Source organism: Phoca vitulina, unplaced genomic scaffold (genome assembly GCF_004348235.1).
Source record: "Phoca vitulina isolate PV1807 unplaced genomic scaffold, GSC_HSeal_1.0 scaffold9, whole genome shotgun sequence".
NCBI lineage: Eukaryota > Metazoa > Chordata > Mammalia > Carnivora > Phocidae > Phoca > Phoca vitulina.
This window is the reverse complement of record NW_022589712.1, coordinates 24,308,578-24,321,294: the sequence shown is the minus strand read 5'-3', so window position 1 is coordinate 24,321,294 and position 12,717 is coordinate 24,308,578. Positions and strand designations below refer to the sequence as shown.

General features: G+C 34.7%; 1 pseudogene; it reads right to left on the bottom strand.

Annotated features, from left to right (window-relative positions):
• Nucleotides 1-343: 343 nt before the first annotated feature.
• LOC116634264 lies at nt 344-1,435 on the bottom strand (annotated as a pseudogene).
• Between the last annotated feature and the right edge of the window lie 11,282 nt (nt 1,436-12,717).

Sequence of the window (12,717 nt, the reverse complement as noted above, 5' to 3'; positions counted from 1 at the left end):
CCAACCTGAAGCTATAGAACTTCCAAGTTGTCCTCAAAATACAATGCACTCCCCCTCTTTTTCTCTTTGAACACTTTCTCTAGAAGTGGTAAGTCACCATGTAAACATTTTGACTGTTATCATAGTCTGGATGGCTTATCAACAACAGAAATTTACTTCTTATCAATCTGGAGGCTAGGAAGTCTAAGATCAAGGTATCAACGGATTTAGTGTCTGTGAGTGACAGACCTGCTTCCTGGTTCATAGATAATTGACTTTTTGCTGGGTCTGCACCTGGTGGAAGAAATGGGTGAACTCTCTGAGGTATCTCTTTTTTTTTTTTTGATTTTAAGTTTTGTATTTTTTACGGTGGACAGTCATCATTCGCCCCGACAGCCATCTGAAGCCAATAGTCCTGATTATTAAAAAATCACGAAGTCGTATAAATGTTTTCCTCCTTTTCGAAAACCATGTTCATTTTCTCTCCACGAAACAGGACTGTCTGCAAAGCCTTGTACTGACAACGTAACCCAAGGAGCTAACTTGGGCTCATCAAAGTAGCGACACAGCCGTTCCGAGGGGAGACAGATCTTCTCTGGAAGTATGAAACCAGTGATTGCACACAAATAGGCTTTGGCCATCACTGTGCTTGGCTGAGGACGGCAATAGGTTGATATGAAGTTATTAGGCTCATTATTTAGTTCCGCGTGGCTGAAGACAGCGCCCAGCCAGTCCAGAAGCTCGGGAGCGCGGCAGGCCGCCTCTGGCGCCCCCCAGCGGGCGCTGCTCCGCAGCACCGGGCGCTGCAGCTCGGTCACTGTGCTCAGGGCTGTTTTTGGCTGATGCTCCTGAATTCGGTAATTGGAAAAGTATGACATCACTGTGGATTCTTCTGCACCTGTATGATGCCAAGCCAAAATAAAATCAAATTTCAACGGCTTCTTTTCTTTGAAAGACCAAGATATTCTTTCATACTTCTTAGAATTCAGGTGAAAGGATAAATCCATCAAATCAATGGAAACAATAAATTTCATGATTTTTCTGCCGGAATACTGAGATGGACGACCTTGAAGACCAGTTTCTTCATAAGTATCCTTATCCAGTGATAAAATGAATTTCCCATCTGGCAGCAGGGCCACAGTATAATCTTCATCGATATTTGTATTGTATGTTAGTGCACAGCACGAACCTTTCCTCACAAAGGTGTTGATGAATTCCTGTGTAATTAACTCATGAAGAGGTAAGTTCTTCACAAAGTAATAGGGTCCAGTTTCCATGACTAGGTTTTTCAGTTCTTTTGACAGAATCCCACATTCAGGAATCAGAAATGAAACCCTGTAGTTGTGATAGTGCGTCTCCACAAGATGCCGGTGGCGCGACTTGTCGTGGCCGAAGTTGGATTTCTCGCAGACCAGCAAGTGCCGGGGAACCTCCCCAGCCGACGCAGGGTGGCCATGCTCTCCCTGGCTCCGGCCCCCTCTCTGAGGTGTCTTTTATAAGAGCACTGAATTCTATTCATGAATGCTCTGCCCTCATCACCTAATCATTTTCTAAAGGCTCCAACTCTAAATACCATCACATTGGGGATTAGGTTTCAACATCTAAATTTCAGGGGGACACAAACATCAGTCTATAGGCTGACATGTTGTTAGAAAATCCAAATTAGTCCATATGGAAATATCACATAGACAGGCCTAATTCTTCATGCACGGAGGGAGGTGCCGGGCCAACCCCCAAATATTTAGTTTTCTGCTGTACCGGGTTTAGCCACACTGTCTGACTACCACAACATTAGAGAGCTCAAACACCAGATGAGAGATCTCAAACACCAGAATTCCTCAGCTGACCCTTCCCTAACTGATTCATGGAAATATGAGAGGTAAACAAATGATTGCCACAGTTTTAAGCCACCAAGACTTTTTTGTTCTTTCTTTCTTTCTTTCTTTCTTTCTTTCTTTCTTTCTTTCTTTCTTTCTTTCTTTCTTTCTTTTTCTCTTTCTTTCTTTCTTTTTCTTTCTTTCTTTCTCTTTCTTTCTTTCTTTCTTTCTTTCTTTCTTCTTTCTTTCTTTCTTTCTTTCTTTCTTTCTTTCTTTCTTTCTTTCTTATTTCTTTCTTTCTTTCTTTCTTTTCTCTTTTTTTTTTCTTTTTTTTCTTTTTTAAGCCACAACAGTAGATACTGGGAACAGTCACATTAGGATGTTAGGGAAACAACACTTAAAAACAAAAACAGGTAAATAAAGGGAAAGAATCAAGCATACATCCTGCACTTTCTGCACAAACTATATCTGAGGGTAACCAAATAGTTAATGATAGAAGTTTTAGGTTAGAAAAATATTCTGCTAATAATTGATGAAGAATGATTGAATTTTATAGGACTACTTTCAAAGCACTAATGCGTTGGTTATCTAGGCAATGACTATCAATTGTTGATAACCAGATAACTAGATATTATGTGCCGCCTGATGGAGAATGCAACAGGACTTAAAAGAATTCTTATCAAAAAAAAAAACAAAACAGAACAAACTTCAACCTGATAAATCCTCTAGATATAACTGCAGTTTACAGGGACTATAGTAGATGTCGAACTGTGTTAACTGGGAGACTCTGCAGGACAAAACCAACCCTGTTCTTTACTAAATAACAAAGAGAGATAGAAGAGAACTTATAGATAAAAAGATATGCAATGGGCATATCAACCAGTTTGAATATTTAGACCTTATTTGGGTATCTGATTCAATCGTAAAAACAAAAATAAAAATGTTTAAGTTAATCATGAAACTTTCACAGCAAATGTGTATTTGATAATACATTGAGATTGTAATTCCTATGTATCATATTGATATATTTTTTACAGCTATATGCTGAAATGTATATATGGGATTTGCTCAAAATTTTTTGAAGGAGTGGTGATAAAGAGTACAAATGAAATAAAACTAGCCATAAATTGATAATTGTTACAGGTAAGTGACAGTACATGACAGTGTTGTTCCATATTAGTCTTTCCCTCTTATATATATTTGAAATTTTTCATGATTAAAAACTTATGATGGGAAACCCTCTGAAATGTACATTGATCTCATAGAAAATATTAACTTTCATTGTTACAAATATTATACACATTCATTGTTATGAAGATTTGTTGATACCATTGATGATTGAGTGGTATCAACAAATCTTCACAACAATGAATGTGTATCATGATTGAAATAGGTGAATTTTAAATTTGAGATGTTTTTGTGTATCATATTAAGTTTCCCACTTTATATATATTTCTAAGAAATTTTACTCAGAACCAGGTGGTAGATGTAATGAATGCTTTTTGCATAAACAGTTGTATAATTCTTCAAACTTTTATTATTGTGAACTTATTCTATTATTGAAATTTTCTTTTATTCCTTGAATGAACAAACCCTATTTGGTATTAAAAAAAAGTTTTGCTCTAGATTTACTACTAAATTATGAGTATCTTAATTTGATTTGGACTTTTTGCAAGTATACTATTAAATGAAGTTGATCTGTAATTTTCTTTTCTATATTTGTCATATTTTGATTTCAGATGCTCTGGTTGCATTAAATTAATTTTGAGGATTTTCTTTTTTACTCTATTCTATAGAATGGGTTGAAAAGCTTTAGCATTAATATGAAAGGTTAAGTGAACATATCAATTAAATCATCTGAACTCTCCTTTGTTTTTGGTGGTTTGAAGTAGAACTGAGGCTATCTAGAAAATTTTCTCACTTTTTTCTATGGTGATGCCTTATTTTTTGTTTTGCATCTTATATTTAACTTGTTTTCTTCTAGAAAATCACAATCCAAGCAGATTTTCCAACACAGTAACATGAAGTTGTGCAAAGTGTTCTTTCATCACTCTATTAATTTCTCATTTCAATTGATAGTCCTTTTCATTCCAGTTTTAGTTATTTTTGCCCTACTTTTTTTTTTTCTTTTTTTTAATGAAGTCTGACTCATGGATCTTTAGCAGCATTAGCTCTTCCTTTTCCTCTCCCTCAATCAGCTTTTTGGTATAACTTATCAGTGTGGTTTTTTGATGTTCTAATTTATTTATATATTTTTCTGTAGTCTTTTGTGTTTTTTAAATAAATTCTAAACATGTATAATCCAAAAAAAAAAAAAAAAAAGATTTGTTGATACCATATAAGAAATTTGGTCTGACTTGGCTCTATTTCTCCTTTTCATTAGAGATATAAAATGAATGCAAATAAACAAGAAACTCTACATGCAAAAATATAGTTTTTGACCTAGTGCTAATTGGAAGGGGAGTTCATCTGTTTCTGGAAGGTAATTTTTATAATAAGTGTCTCCTGTGTTTTCCTCATCAAGGATTCAGTGTCTAGAGGGAATCAGTATCTCACATTCAGAACATGAACCCTTCTTGAAGAAGAAAATAATTTCATATATATAAGTATATATACACACACACATATAATTCTGTGTCTATGTGTGAATATACTTTAAAAACATATTTTTATAATTTAGCACTACATTTTATACAGAAAATTTGCCTTTATACTTCACATTTTCCTAGTTTTATCTGTTTATGTCTTTCTTCTTTTATTAATTAGTCCATTCAGTGTTATTTTGATCCAAGCAGACGCTCAGCATTTAGGAACCATCATTTTCATTCAATCTAGGGATACTTTGTCTTTGAAACTTAAGTATAAACATCTGTCAACTTCTATATAATTCTCTTTTTTGTTTGTGACAATAAATCAGACTTGCAAAAAATCATTATTAAAAGTTTCTCTGTTAAAATATGCTTTTTCTGTTTTTATACATTTATATGCATTCTTTTTTTTTTTTTTTTAAAGATTTTATTTATTTACTTGACAGAGAGAGACACAGCGAGAGAGGAACACAAGCAGGGGAAGTGGGAGAGGGAGAAGCAGGCTTCCCGCCGAGCAGGGAGCCCGATGCAGGGCTCGATCCCAGGACCCTGGGATCATGACCTGAGCCGAAGGCAGCCGCTTAACCAACTGAGCCACCCAGGCGCCCCCATTTATATGCATTCTTAAACTTCATCTTATATACTACTTACAAACATATAATTGTTAGATAGGGGTAACTGTATTCAAACATTAGCATAAATGGAAGAGAAAGAAATCTTTCCACACTTCTATTTCATGTGGATTCTTCCAGTGAGTGATGAACCTAACTTTTAAGCCTACAGACTTTAGTTATCCTACCACCTGTACAATGTTTAGGTCAAGTATTGCATCCCTGCCCCTGGGAGTGAGGCATCTCTCCAGAGAGTTGAACCCTCAAGAGAGGGCTTGGGGGATTGGATTCTCTTCCTCTGTTATTTACCAGCCCAGCTCCAGGGACAGACAGATATTGTGCACAGGCTGAACAGAGGTCATACAGAGGTGACTAAAGTTCATGCAAAGGTAAATATAGAGAACATGTTCCGGAGTAAATCTTAATCAAGGGATCTTTAGGGAAGGTTATATTGTGCCCAAACTGACTACCTACATCCCAGGACTATAATCAACCAGTGGTTTCCCTTTGAAACATTGAGTACTTGTATGTATACGCGTTCAAAATAACCTCAGCAAAGTGAAGTGTTCATTTAAACTTTCTCATTAAAATACTAAATTTGCACATGTATCTTACTCAAGAGGGGATTTTAGTTGCCTTATGGTAGAAATTATAGATGAGAGACCATTTTTGGTGAACATATTTCTAAAAATATCTTCCTAAACACAAATGTAGTTCATCAATAAGTGAATGGAATAAAATTAAGTACCAGGGTGCAGCTGTTATATTCATGTACTATATGTGGAAAAAAACAAGCAACTATAGCAAATATATATTTAAATCTCAAAGATAATGAGTTAGAAATGATAACTTATGCATACAGAGATCTCCAAAAGTAATCATTATTGAGAAATTCTTAAAAATAGTGTACAAAAAAACTTATAAGAAACATGGAAGATAGTGAAAAGAGATAAATCTGACTAAATACCATTTCTGACATGATAATTTTACAAAAATCTGATAACAGTTCTATAGTTTTTAAATATCTTTATATTTCATATAGGTTAATAAGATTTTGCCATATTACAAGAACATTTAGAATATTAGCAATTATTATACTTGATATAGATTATATTTAGCAACAGCAAATCAACAATCTCAGAATCCCTATCTTAAGATAGTCATTATCTGTGGATAAATCAAGCTGTATTTAGCCTAAGATGAGTGCTTTGACTTGAAATTTGTTTTTTATGCAATCATTTCCTCCATCAACATCTAGTTTTATGCTCACAGTAGGAATTGAAAAGACTGCTCCTTCTTCAGTCTCTTCTTGGTGATCATTGATAGAGTGATGGAGGGAGTTTCAGAAGTCTGAAAATACCCTTGGCTTCCAGCTCCCTTTTTGGTCACTAAATACACTACCATACCCTAATTTATTGGACTTGTTAAATAACCCGTGAGAGGAAAAATAACGCTTCACACAACAACAAGGAAATCTAGGTACAGAGTAAAAGTTTTTGTATGGCAAAGAGAATGAGAGGTCAGCATGATGCCATACACATTCATTTTCAATTCGTACAAGACTTCACTCTTTGCATCTATTTTTAATCAAACAAATAAAGCCTGGGACACAAATTTATGAATACGTACATTTTTTTAGTCATTCTTACATCTAGCTTGTTATCCATATCTGCAAAGTGACTGGCAAGTGACAAAGCAAGTGAGGCAAGATAAATTCAAACACTTTATTCTCCTTCCTAGAGATCTTTGTAAACAAAATTAGTGTCTATAAAGAAATATAGAACTCTCATGTGCCTAAGTTCAAGAACCTCAGAGATACTCTATAAGGAATTCTGAACTCAGTAAGGAACTGCCAAAAGAAATGCATTTAGAATAGATAAAATGACATTCTCTGAAAATATCCCGAGGCTTTCTGTGAAAACTGGAAAATGCAAACATTTATTTTCATCAACACATCTGATTTGGTGACTCTATAAGATAGATATCCATTGTGAGAACTGGAATGCTGTTTTTGATGCATATGAATATTTGTTTGTACTCTCTATATTGTATATGTCAATTTGTTTCTGTCTTGAAGATATCACTTTATGAAATAGTGGTAATAGTTTTTCTAATAGGGCACATTATCATGGCATATTATTAACTAGTGAGTGCTGGCAACACATGTATTTAACTACCGAGATTTGACCAAAATTTTTATTGATTTTTATATCTTTTATATATAAAATCTGTTATACATTATATTTATATGTGGGTGTGCTTTCTATGAAGCATATAATGTCTAAGATTACCTAGAATTTAGCAACTCAGCTGGTGAAACTAACACCAAAATGTCTAAACTTTGTAGGAAATTTGAAATTCTGCAAACTGCTTCTTTTGAACCTTTGTTATTAACAGTTTATTTATTGAACTTCATCAATTAATTGTGGATTAATTATTATTATTTTAACTTTGCAACATGTTTAGGTAGTAAATGGGAAATAATTTTGCATTTTCCTTTATTTTATGGTTTTATTCATTAACATTCTGGCTGCCACATGATATTCTCACAATTACTAAAAATAAAACTGTTCAGTTTACAGGGCTTCTGTTGTCCACTTTTTTGTGGGTGTTACTTGTTTAATTACTAATTTACCTCTTGTTTTTGTGTATTCAGAACACTCAAAATATTACATTTATTAAATTTTACATGAAAGGATTCCTGTGTATGATAAACTACATGTTATATATTAATATGAAACATATTAGCAATAATTTTAATCTATTTGTAAAATCTGAATATATTGAGAATAAATGATAAGTGATTAATTTGCTAAGAAACTGAAAGCTAATTATTATATAAAATTGAATTATGTTCCATAACAAATATCATGTTATCGTTAGGCACTTAGAAATTTCCTCAAGCTCATGAAGAGAGAAGATCAAATATATCATAAGATGATTTTTAAAATAATAAGGCTTAAAAAATGAGGCAGCACAACAGTGTGATATGCTATAAATTAAAATGTTAATTAAGTAATAGCCCATTAATTATATACACAACACATACACACATTCTTCTATTGCCTCTACACTGACTAAGGGATGCTGCATGGGCTGTTTATTTTTTGTAATATGTTATATCTGCATCTTCAAGATAAATTAAAATACTATGTAAATAATAACTGTATACACACTCAAAGCCTTGAACTCTCTATGTGCCTTTAAATACTCTCTGTGTGCCTTTGGACTAGTCACTTAATCTTGGTAGACTTCAATTTTCTTATCAGAATATTGAAAAAAATGTTGAAAAATATCTGTATCACAAGATTGTCAACAATTAACTGATAGCAAGCATATGAAGTCTTTGATATAGTACATATCAATACATGTTCATTATGATAATATAATCATAATACTATTAGAGTTGATGATAAATTATTTTATGTCATTATCTAGACCTCATATTTTCAAAAGCCATTCTGTTCTCTTAATATCAAAATAGTCATAAAAGCTCTTTTCCTGAAAATCTTTCTTAAGCCAATGTCAAAGGTTTCAAATATAATTAGAATGTCATTGTATTCGATGATTGTGAAAACAGTCACACAGATGTAGTAAGAACCAAAAGTCAACTATATTGACATAAGTCATTAAGCACTGATTTGCTTTCTGCCACTGATACGCTTGCTGCCCTGTGCCTAGTACTTGTCAAATATTAATTATACCTAGGCATTATGATATCTATGCTGCTGTTCTGTATTTTATTTTCTACTTTACTTCTCCCAGCTCCTCACTATGCACTCAAAAATAACAATTACAATTTTTTAGAAGCAATTTAGCATAATAATAGTTGAGCCTAAAATCCAAATGATGACACAGTTGTGATGTTCTTTAAGTGTAAATAAATTTTCCTGGTTTTCTAGATATTGGAAAAAGACATTTAACACTTTCGAACTTATTCAGAAACTTTGAAATTATGAGTTGTATGAAAACAAACTTAATGAGTCATTTATTAAAAGCAGTGATGCACAAGACTCTAAAAAAGCAATGATGTTGCTTCCATTGCTCTAATTTACTGTGTATGTTAATAAATATAACACATTCCTCCAACCCCAAATTTGGCATAACTATTAGCTTTTTTCCAATTAAATTCTGTTCATAAGAAAATAATGTGTCATCCTTGTTTTTCTTCTCCTTTCTGCAAATAAGAAACAAACAAGCAAGCAAATAAAACAACAAGACAATGAAATTTACTTGTATCTTAAATTGTATCTTAATTGACCACTCAATTATTCAAAACTTAATTATTTGATTTATTGACTAAAACATATTACATTTTGGAAATGGGAAACTAGGCCAGTCGTAGAGCTTTGACTCTGTAGGCATAGATTATCACGAATTGAGAAATGTTGGGTTTATTTTGAAAGAAATCTTAAAGGAATAAGTCACAGAGTAGTTGCTAGACTCAAAGGCTATACTTTCTCTCCAGGGTAACTTCTTCCTTGAGCACTGCTGGCTATATTTTTAAAAGGTAAAGCATTAGTCTCATAGTATCTCATAATAATATCTGTTACTAGAGATTTTAAACATTAAAAATAGTATTAAAGGGGCTTAGAGTGTGACAGCATGAGGCACTCCCTGAAACTGCTCTCCAGTAAAACTAGTATTACTTAAAAAAAAAAAAAAATTGTTTAAAGTCTCAGGATATGGTCACAGGGACACACAGACAATGAAGATACATTTATTCAAGAAAACCTAAAGTACTATAAGAAGGGTGAGAATCTGTGGTATTTATACTGAGATTCACTCCCTCACTTGCTCCTCCATACTCAGCAAGATAAAAGTTGCATTACAGGTGGATGCAACCAAGAATACCGGGTTACCTCTTCCCAGAGCTCCTGGTCAGAGGGATACATCTTCCTAGGAGGGGTAAGACATGAGCATTTTTCATTCTGAACCCAGCCACAGTTGCTGAGGCTGTTATAGCTGAATAGCCCCAAGAGGTGGGGGTTCCCTTTTTCCACTCATGCCCAAACTGTGAGATGGAATTTCTACCTTGGGTACAGTACCACTGAGAATACTGGTATCCTGACCACATTTGCCCAGCTCCTAAGGTATTGATTGCACACTGAGAGAGACAGGTAAGAAGACCTTAGGCTACTGCTCTCCACTCCCCCAATCATACAGCACTCAGTTCCTAAAACAGCTTTGTAACTCATAGAGAAGCACACCATTGTCCCCATATCCAGCTCCAGAGATGTGGCTCAGAGGTTTTTCCTTGGGTAGGGGGATGTGGAGGAAGAGAGAAGCAAGTCCTAAAAACAATAGCTCTTAATCTCTTCCCAAAGGAATTGAACTTGAAATAAGGCTCAAGCCTAAGAAATGAACAAACAAAAAATAGTGCAAGTTGTGGTGAAAGGGAATTAGGAGATTAATAGGGTCATTGGGCATATAGGCTAAACTGTAAGCTAATTACAGAGAAAGAGAAAGAGACAACTGGGAGGAATTCAACTAGGGTCTAAAAAAAAGTTTAATAATTAATTTAAGGAATTATCTCTTCAAAGGAGCCTGAATTTTATTGGTTTTGTCTGTGGATCAATTTATGCCCAGCATATTGTTGAACATTATATAGCAATTAATTAGCAATTACTGGAACATAACAGCTGGATGAGGTCAGAAAGAGAGAGATAGCCAAATACCGACCTGCCAGAACCACTGTCATACCAGTTACTGTAGGAAACCCAAGCTTATTCCCCTGTATTAGTCTGCTTAGGCCTGCTGGAACAAAGTACCACAAACTAAGGGAATTATACAACAAAAATGTAGTTTTACAGTTCTGGAGGCTAGAAGTCCAAAATCAATGTGTTGGCAGTGTTGGTTCTTTCTCAGGACTATAGGAGACACTCTGTTCCATGCCTCTCACTAGTGTCTTGTTGGTTTCTTGGCAATCTTTGATGCTCCTTACCTTGTAGAAGCATCGATCTGATCTCTGCCTTCGTCTTGACGCAGTGTTCTTCCGATGCGCATGTCTATGTCCAAATTTCCATTTCTTATAAAGACACTAGTCATATTGGATTGGGGCCAACCCTACTCCAGTACAACCTTATCCTAAATTAGCTAATTAAATCTGCAATAACTTTACTTCCAGATAAAATCACATTCTGAGGTACTGGTGATTAGAACTCCCACATACAAGTTTCATAGAGAAACAACTCAATCTATAACAGCTTCCATGAGGAGCAACATCAAAGGCTTAAAATTTTGTAGGGGGAGGAGTAGGCTCCATTAAAATAACCCAGCCATTTACTAAGCAACAACAAATGAATACAAATAGTAAGTTCAAGAGGGAGAGTACCCAGAGTTGCTACAATATATTATGTAATATTTCCACATTATAACAACAAAAATAAAACATAAAAAAAAAAAAACACAAAAACAAAAAAACAGGTGAAAATGAACTGGATTTAACAGAAAAAGACTCCAAATTACCATTGTAGGTATGTTCAAAGAATAAAAGGAAATCACGATTAAAAAAGTAAAGGGAGATGTGATGACAATGTGTCTTCAAGTAGAAAATATCAATAAAGAGAAAGAAATTATAGAAAACAACTTAAATGGAAATTATGGGGTAGAAAGTATAATAATTAAAGTGAAAAATTCCCTACAGGGGCACAATAGTAAATTTGAACTGCCAGAATGTTGGGGTTAATGTAGAGCATGAAACCAGCCTGAAACCAGCCATTAATACCCGGCTTGCTAAAATATAACACGGAGGCCACTGGGGGCGATGGGATTCCAACCAAAATGGAATGGCCCCCTTGGAATGCCGGGGCCGTGTGACCACTCTGCCGTTGGAATGCCCTGGGGAGTTACCTTCCCCAAAGCTCTCTTAGCCCAAACAGCCACCTAGTGATCTAAGAGATGTAGGCATTGTCCCTTAGGCTATGTTTAGCAGAACATGCAGATTAGCAAATCGTATCTTTCCCGTAAAGATAATTTCCCGGTTTCAGTAAGACCCCTTGTCACACGTCATGTGCTTGAGACACCGTGATAAGGATTTGTGATTATCCTGAAGGACCAATAAAAGTGTGAGCAAAGAAGAGCAAAGGGTCTTCGTCTCTGAGCGTTGACCGCCTTGTTGTCTTCTCTCTTTCACGGAAAAGTTTGGAGTAATCATTCATCCATAGGTACAGGGATTGCTGGCCACTCCCGGCAGCAGAAGAAATAATTGGCAGATTTGAAGATAGAGTAATAGAGGCTATGCAATCTGAAGAAGAAAGAGAAAAAAAGAATGAAGAAAAATGAAGAGAACCTCTGAGAAATATGGGCATTATAAAGCATGCCAATGTAGGAAAAATGGGACTACTCGAAGGAGAAAAGAGAAATAAGCAGAAAAAAATATTCAAAGACTTAATGGCTGAAAGTTCCCAAATTTATTGAAATAAATTGAAGTTCAATAAAATCCAAGTAGGATAAATGCAAAGAGATCCACAAATACATCATAGTTAAAAGAAAAAAAATGCTAAAATTCAAAACAAGGAGCAAATCTTGAAATCAACAAGAGAAGGGCAACTCATCACTTACAAGAGAACTCCAATAACTATCAGCTGTGTTCTCATCAGAAACAATGGAGGTCTGAGGGCAATGCAATAACATACCATATTCAAAATTCTCATAAAAACAATCAACCAAGAATCCTATTTACGGCAAAGCTATCTTTCAAAACTGAAGGTAAAGTAAAAC